The sequence below is a fragment of the Ambystoma mexicanum genome, chromosome 7p (genome assembly GCF_040938575.1).
Source record: "Ambystoma mexicanum isolate Mex_15411 chromosome 7p, UKY_AmexF1_1, whole genome shotgun sequence".
NCBI classification, from domain to species: Eukaryota; Metazoa; Chordata; class Amphibia; order Caudata; family Ambystomatidae; genus Ambystoma; species Ambystoma mexicanum.
In genome coordinates this window covers 568,924,564-568,932,859 of record NC_090939.1, presented here as the reverse complement: position 1 = coordinate 568,932,859, position 8,296 = coordinate 568,924,564, and positions in this window count along the sequence as shown.

Sequence of the window (8,296 nt, the reverse complement as noted above, 5' to 3'; positions counted from 1 at the left end):
AGGGATTCTTATTATAATGTTGCGAAAAATGTGTCAAGGATCATTGCAATAAATATCATACCCTAATTAGTGCATTGAACGATGCATTGATATAAATAGCATTTTATTATGGGGTTCTAGCTAGTATACTAAGCTACTCATGCAGAAACATAGCATTGTGTGCAGCATACAAGATGAAGGTATAATATTCATAATGTTAATATGTTGAATAATGAAATGATAATTGTTTTCTTAATAGATTTTTGTGTACTGTGAAATATGTAATAAGTAGCTAATAAAACCCATGTATTACATAATTGCATTACTAAAGACAAAACATAAAGAGACAAGAACACATACCAATATGGGTATATACAGGGAAAGTGAAGTTAGCAAAAAAGGACAAGTAGTAGCAGAAACAATTCATAACCTAACTGATTATTTTCAGGCAAATAAATGATTGCTCTGTTTCAAAGCTGCTATTTACCCTATGTATATGTATCACTTGATGTGATTGGACCCGAAGGAAAGTAGTGTGAGTACAATGTATACAAATATGACCATATACAGGGAAAGTACAGCCATAAAAAAACAACAGAACTATCAGAAAGTGCTGATAAATCTATCGATTATCTTTATGCACAAAAAGGATTGCTGTCTTTCAAGCTTGTGTCTTCCCCTATGTATATGTTTCATATGACGTGACTGGACTCTAAGGGAATTACTATGAGAACCTACTTAAAGGATACGTCTACAAATAAAATAATTTTTTTAGTTTCTGACTGTTACTGAAGAAAACCATGTGGCCTAGATATGTCAGCAAAAGAAAAAAGAGTGAGCCAGACATGTGATGTCATCAGTGATGTCATCAATGACATTTGTGATGTCATCTTTGATGTTGTGGGTGTTAGTCCTAGCAGTGCACGGTGGTGGCACGAGTTATGGTTGCTTAGCTTACCATAACTGGCGAATTTCAAGGGTTTTTCGGTTTTACTTGGAACCATAACATCCCTTTAACAACGTTTTTTCACTGAATTTCATAGGTTTTTAGTAGCGCAATTAACCATAACTTCCCTTTAACAAAGTTTTTACAGTGAATTTCATAGGTTATTAGTGCAACTTAACCATAACGTCCCTTTAACAAAGATTTTTCATTGAATTTCATAGGTTTTTATTACTGCAACTCAACCATAACGTCCCTGTAACACATGTTTTTTTACTGCATTTCATAGGTTTTTATTAGTGCAACGTCACCATAACATCCTTTTCAATAGATGAAGACCACTAGCATCTTAGGTCCTCATAGTGGGAACAATGGGTGGTAACAGAAAAGATTTTTCTTCCCAAACCAGGACGCCTGCCCCGGTGTAGGAAGGAAAATCTTTTACCAAGATGGCCACCATGGAAAGGGAAGGCGGCGTGTATAAAGAGAACACAACAGGGCATGAGCCGGGGGTGGGGGGCAACAGGGTACACACGAGGTATGAGCGAGGGGTGGAGGGGAACAGGGGAGACACAGGGCATGAGCGGGGGGTGGGGGGAACAGGGAAAACACGGGGCATGATCAGGGGGTGGGGAGGAAAAGGAGGGAGACACGGGGCGTGAGCGGGGGTGGGGGGAACAGGGCAGACATGGGGCATGAGCCAGCAGGGGGTGGGGGGGTACAGGAGGGAGACACGGGGCATGATCGGGAGGTGGGGGGTACCACAAGGGAGACACGGGGCATGAGCGGGGGTTGGGGGGCAGCACGAGGGAGACACGGGGCATGAGCGGGGGTGGGGGGAAACACGAGGGAGACACGGGGCATGAGCGGGGGCTGGGGGCATCACGAGGGAGACACGGGGCATGAGTGGGGGGTGGGAGGAACAGGGAAGACACGGGGCATGAGCGGGGGGTGGCGGGGTAACACGAGGAAGACACGGGGCATGAGCGGGGGTGGGGGGCAACACGAGGGAGACACGTGGCCTGAGCAGGGGGTGGGGAGCAACACGAGGGAGACACGGGGCATGAGCAGGGGGTGGGGGGAACAGGGCAGACATGAGGCATGAGCGGGGGGTGGGGGAACAGGGTAGACACGGGGCATGAGCGGGGGGTGGGGGGAACAGGAGGGAGACACGGGGCATGAGCGGGGGGTGGGGGGCAACATGAGGGAGACAGGGGTCATGAACGGGGGGTGGGGGCAACACGAGGGAGACACGGGGCATGAGCGGGTAGTGGGGGGCAATACGAGGGAGACACGGGGCATGAGTGGGGGGTGGGGGGATCAGGAGGCAGACACGGGGCATGAGCAGGGGGTGGGGTGCACAGGAGGGAGACACGGGGCATGAGCAGGGGGTTGGGGGAACAGGAGGGAGACACGGGGCATGAGCGGGGCGTGGGGGGAAACACGAGGGAGACACGGGGCATGAGCGGGGGGTGGGGGGCAACACAAGGGAGACACGGGGCATGAGCGGGGCTTGGGGGGCAGCACGAGGGAGACACGGGGCATGAGCGGGGGTGGGGGGAAACACGAGGGAGACACGGGCATGAGCGGGGGCTGGGGGCATCACGAGGGAGACACGGGGCATGAGTGGGGGGTGGGAGGAACAGGGCAGACACGGGGCATGAGCGGGGGGTGGGGGGGTAACACGAGGAAGACACGAGGCATGAGCGGGGGTGGGGGGCAACACGAGGGAGACACGTGGCCTGAGCAGGGGGTGGGGGGCAACACAAGGGAGACACGGGGCATGAGCAGGGGGTGGGGGGAACAGGGCAGACATGAGGCATGAGCGGGGGGTGGGGGAACAGGGTAGACACGGGGCATGAGCGGGGGGTGGGGGGAACAGGAGGGAGATACGGGGCATGAGCGGGGCGTGGGGGGAAACACGAGGGAGACACGGGGCATGAGCGGGGGGTGGGGGGTAACACGAGGGAGACACGGGGCATGAGCGGGTAGTGGGGGGCAATACGAGGGAGACACGGGGCATGAGTGGGGTGTGGGGGGATCAGGAGGCAGACGCGGGGCATGAGCAGGGGGTGGGGTGCACAGGAGGGAGACACAGAGCATGAGCAGGGGGTCAGGGGAACAGGAGGGAGACACGGGGCATGAGCGGGGCGTGGGGGGAAACACGAGGGAGACACGGGGCATGAGCGGGGGGTGGGGGGCAACACAAGGGAGACACGGGGCATGAGCGGGGGGAGGGGCAACACGAGGGAGACAAGGGGCATGAGCAGGGGGTGGGGGAACAGGGCAGGCACGAGGCATGAGCGGGGGTGGGGGAACAGGGCAGACACGGGGCATGATCGGGAGGTGGGGGGTACCACAAGGGAGACACGGGGCATGAGCGGGGGTTGGGGGGCAGCACGAGGGAGACACGGGGCATGAGCGGGGGTGGGGGGAAACACGAGGGAGACACGGGGCATGAGCGGGGGCTGGGGGCATCACGAGGGAGACATGGGGCATGAGTGGGGGGTGGGAGGAACAGGGCAGACACGGGGCATGAGCGGGGGGTGGGGGGGTAACACGAGGAAGACACGGGGCATGAGCGGGGGGTGGGGGGCAACACGAGGGAGACACGGGGCATGAGCAGGGGGTGGGGGGAACAGGGCAGACATGAGGCATGAGCGGGGGGTGGGGGAACAGGGTAGACACGGGGCATGAGCGGGGGGTGGGGGGCAACATGAGGGAGACAGGGGTCATGAACGGGGGGTGGGGGCAACACGAGGGAGACACGGGGCATGAGCGGGTAGTGGGGGGCAATACGAGGGAGACACGGGGCATGAGTGGGGGGTGGGGGGATCAGGAGGCAGACACGGGGCATGAGCAGGGGGTGGGGTGCACAGGAGGGAGACACTGGGCATGAGCAGGGGGTTGGGGGAACAGGAGGGAGACACGGGGCATGAGCGGGGCGTGGGGGGAAACACGAGGGAGATACGGGGCATGAGCGGGGGGTGGGGGGCAACACAAGGGAGACACGGGGCATGAGCGGGGCTTGGGGGGCAGCACGAGGGAGACACGGGGCATGAGCGGGGGTGGGGGGAAACACGAGGGAGACACGGGCATGAGCGGGGGCTGGGGGCATCACGAGGGAGACACGGGGCATGAGTGGGGGGTGGGAGGAACAGGGCAGACACGGGGCATGAGCGGGGGGTGGGGGGGTAACACGAGGAAGACACGGGGCATGAGCGGGGGTGGGGGGCAACACGAGGGAGACACGTGGCCTGAGCAGGGGGTGGGGGGCAACACAAGGGAGACACGGGGCATGAGCAGGGGGTGGGGGGAACAGGGCAGACATGAGGCATGAGCGGGGGGTGGGGGAACAGGGTAGACACGGGGCATGAGCGGGGGGTGGGGGGAACAGGAGGGAGACACGGGGCATGAGCGGGGCATGGGGGGAAACACGAGGGAGACACGGGGCATGAGCGGGGGGTGGGGGGCAACACGAGGGAGACACGGGGCATGAGCGGGTAGTGGGGGGCAATACGAGGGAGACACGGGGCATGAGTGGGGTGTGGGGGGATCAGGAGGCAGACACGGGGCATGAGCAGGGGGTGGGGTGCACAGGAGGGAGACACAGAGCATGAGCAGGGGGTCAGGGGAACAGGAGGGAGACACGGGGCATGAGCGGGGCGTGGGGGGAAACACGAGGGAGACACGGGGCATGAGCGGGGGGTGGGGGGCAACACAAGGGAGACACGGGGCATGAGCGGGGGGAGGGGCAACACGAGGGAGACAAGGGGCATGAGCAGGGGGTGGGGGAACAGGGCAGGCACGAGGCATGAGCGGGGGTGGGGGAACAGGGCAGACACGGGGCATGAGCGGGGGGTGGGGGGCAACATGAGAGAGACACGGGTCATGAACGAGGGTGGGGGGCAACACGAGGGAGACACGGGGCATGAGCGGGTAGTGGGGGGCAACACGAGGGAGACACGGGGCATGAGCGGGGGCTGGGGGGCAACACGAGGGAGACACGGGGCATGAGCGGGGGGTGGGGGGAGCAGGAGGGAGACACGGGGCATGAGCAGGGGGTGGGTGCACAGGAGGGAGACACGGGGCATGAGCGGGGGATCAGGGGAACAGGAGGGAGACACAGGAGGGAGATGAGGGGCATGAGCGGGGGGTGGGGGAACAGGGGAGACATGGGGCATGAGCAGGGTGTGTGGGAAACAGAAGAGAGACACAGGGTATGAGCGGGGGGTGGAGGGAACAGGGGAGAGACACGGGGCATGAGCAGGGGGTGGGGGGAGATGGGAGACACGGGGCATGAGCCGGGGGAGGGGGGCAACAGGAGAGAGACACAGGGCATGAGCGGGGGGTAGGGAGGAACTTGGGAGACACGGGGCATGAGCGGGGGGTAGGGAGGAACAGGGGAGACATGGGGCATGAGCGGGGGGTAGGGAGGAACAGGGGAGACACGGGGCATGAGCGGGGGGTGTGGGGGAACAGGGGAGACACAGGGCATGAGCGGGGGTGGGGGGCAACAGGAGGGAGACACGGGGCATAAACGGGCAGTGGGAGGTAACACGAGGGAGACACGGGGCATGAGCGGGTAGTGGGGGGCAACACGAGGGAGACACGGGGCATGAGCGGGGGCTGGGGGGCAACACGAGGGAGACACGGGGCATGAGCGGGGGGTGGGGGGAGCAGGAGGGAGACACGGGGCATGAGCAGGGGGTGGGGTGCACAGGAGGGAGACACGGGGCATGAGCGGGGGATCAGGGGAACAGGAGGGAGACACAGGGCATGAGCGGGGGGTGGGGGAACAAGAGAGAGATGAGGGGCATGAGCGGGGGGTGGGGGGAACAGGGGAGACATGGGGCATGAGCAGGGGTTGTGGGAAACAGAAGAGAGACACAGGGTATGAGCGGGGGGTGGAGGGAACAGGGGAGAGACACGGGGCATGAGCGGGGGGTGGGGGGACAGGGGAGACACGGGGCATGAGCAGGGGGAGGGGGGCAACAGGAGAGAGACACAGGGCATGAGCGGGGGGTAGGGAGGAACTTGGGAGACACGGGGCATGAGCGGGGGGTAGGGAGGAACAGGGGAGACACGGGGCATGAGCGGGGGGTAGGGAGGAACAGGGGAGACACGGGGCATGAGCGGGGGGTGTGGGGGAACAGGGGAGACACAGGGCATGAGCGGGGGTGGGGGGCAACAGGAGGGAGACACGGGGCATAAACGGGCAGTGGGAGGTAACACGAGGGAGACACGGGGCATGAGCGGGGGTGTGGGGGGGAACAGAAGAGAGACACGGGGCATGAGCGGGGGGTGGGGGGTACAGGAGGGAGACACGGGGCATGAGCGGGGGGTGGGGGTAACACGAGGGAGACACGGGGCATGAGCGGGGGGTGGGGGGTAACATGGGAGACACGGGGCATGCGCGGGGGTGGGTGGAACAGGGCAGACACGGGGCATGAGTGGAGGGTGGGGGGAACAGGAGGGAGACACGGGGCATGAGCGGGGAGTGGGGGGAACAGGGGAGACATGGGGCATGAGTGGAGTGTGGGGGGGAACAGAAGAGAGACACGGGGCATGAGCGCGGGGTTGTGGGGCAACAGGAGAGAGACACAGGGCATGAGCGGGGGGTGGGGGGTAACATGAGGGTGACACGGGGCATGAGCGGGGGGTGGGGACAACAGGAGAGAGACACGGGGCATGAGTGGTGGGGGGAACAGGTGAGACACGGGGCATGAGCGGGGGGTGGGGGGAACAGAGGAGACAGAGAGCATGAGCAGGGGGTGGGGTGAAAAGGAGGGAGACAAGGGGCATGAGTGGGGTGAGGGGGGGAACAGAAGAGAGACACAGGGTATGAGCGGGGGGTGGGGGGAACATGGGAGAGACACGGGGCATGAGTGGGGGGCACAGGGGAGACATGGGGCATGAGCGGGGGTTGGGGGAACAGGAGAGAGACACAGGGCATGAGCGGGGGGTGGGGGGCAACAGGAGAGAGACACAGGGCATGAGCGAGGGGTGGGGGGTAACATGAGGGTGACACGGGGTATGAGCGGGGGGGTGGGGGCAACAGGAGAGAGACACGGGGCATGAGTGGTGGGAGGAACAGGTGAGACACGGGGCATGAGCGGGGGGTGGGGGGGAACAGAGGACACACTGGGCATGAGCAGGGGTTGGGGTGAAAAGGAGGGAGACAAGGGGCATTTGCGGGGGGTGGGGGGTAAAAGGAGGGAGACATGGGGCATGAGCAGGGGGTGGGGTGCACAGGAGGGAGACACGGGGCATGAGCGGAGGGTAGGGAGACACGGGGCATGAGCGGGGGGTGGGGGGAACAAGAGAGAGACGAGGGGCATGAGCGGGGGTGGGGGGAACAGGGGAGACACGGGGCATGAGTGGGGGGATGGGGGCAATAGGAGAGAGACACAGGGCATGAGCGGGGGGTGGGGGGTAACAGGAGGGATACACGGGGCATGAGCGGGGGGTGGGGGGACCAGGAGAGAGACACAGGGCATGAGCAGGGGGTGGGGGGCCACAGGAGAGAGACATGGGGCATGAGCGGGGGGTGTGGGAGCAGGGGAGACACAGGGCATGAGCGGGGGGTGGGGGGGAACAGAGGAGACATGGGGCATGAACGGGGGTGGAGGGGAACAGGAGAGACATGGGGCATGAGCGGGGGGTAGGGAGGCACAGGGCGGACACGGGACATGAGCGGGGGGTGGGGGGAAAAGGAGGGAGACACGGGGCATGAGCGGGGGTAGGGAGGAACAGGGGACAGACACGGGGCATGAGTGGTGGGGGAACAGGTGAGACACGGGGCATGAGCGGGGGGTGGGGGGGAACAGAGGAGACAGAGGGCATGAGCAGGGGGTGGGGGTAACATGAGGGTGACACGGGGTATGAGCGGGGGGGTGGGGGCAACAGGAGAGAGACACGGGGCATGAGTGGTGGGAGGAACAGGTGAGACACGGGGCATGAGCGGGGGGTAGGGAGGAACAGGGGAGACATGGGGCATGAGCGGGGGGTAGGGAGGAACAGGGGAGACACGGGGCATGAGCGGGGGGTGTGGGGGAACAGGGGAGACACAGGGCATGAGCGGGGGTGGGGGGCAACAGGAGGGAGACACGGGGCATAAACGGGCAGTGGGAGGTAACACGAGGGAGACACGGGGCATGAGCGGGTAGTGGGGGGCAACACGAGGGAGACACGGGGCATGAGCGGGGGCTGGGGGGCAACACGAGGGAGACACGGGGCATGAGCGGGGGGTGGGGGGAGCAGGAGGGAGACACGGGGCATGAGCAGGGGGTGGGGTGCACAGGAGGGAGACACGGGGCATGAGCGGGGGATCAGGGGAACAGGAGGGAGACACAGGGCATGAGCGGGGGGTGG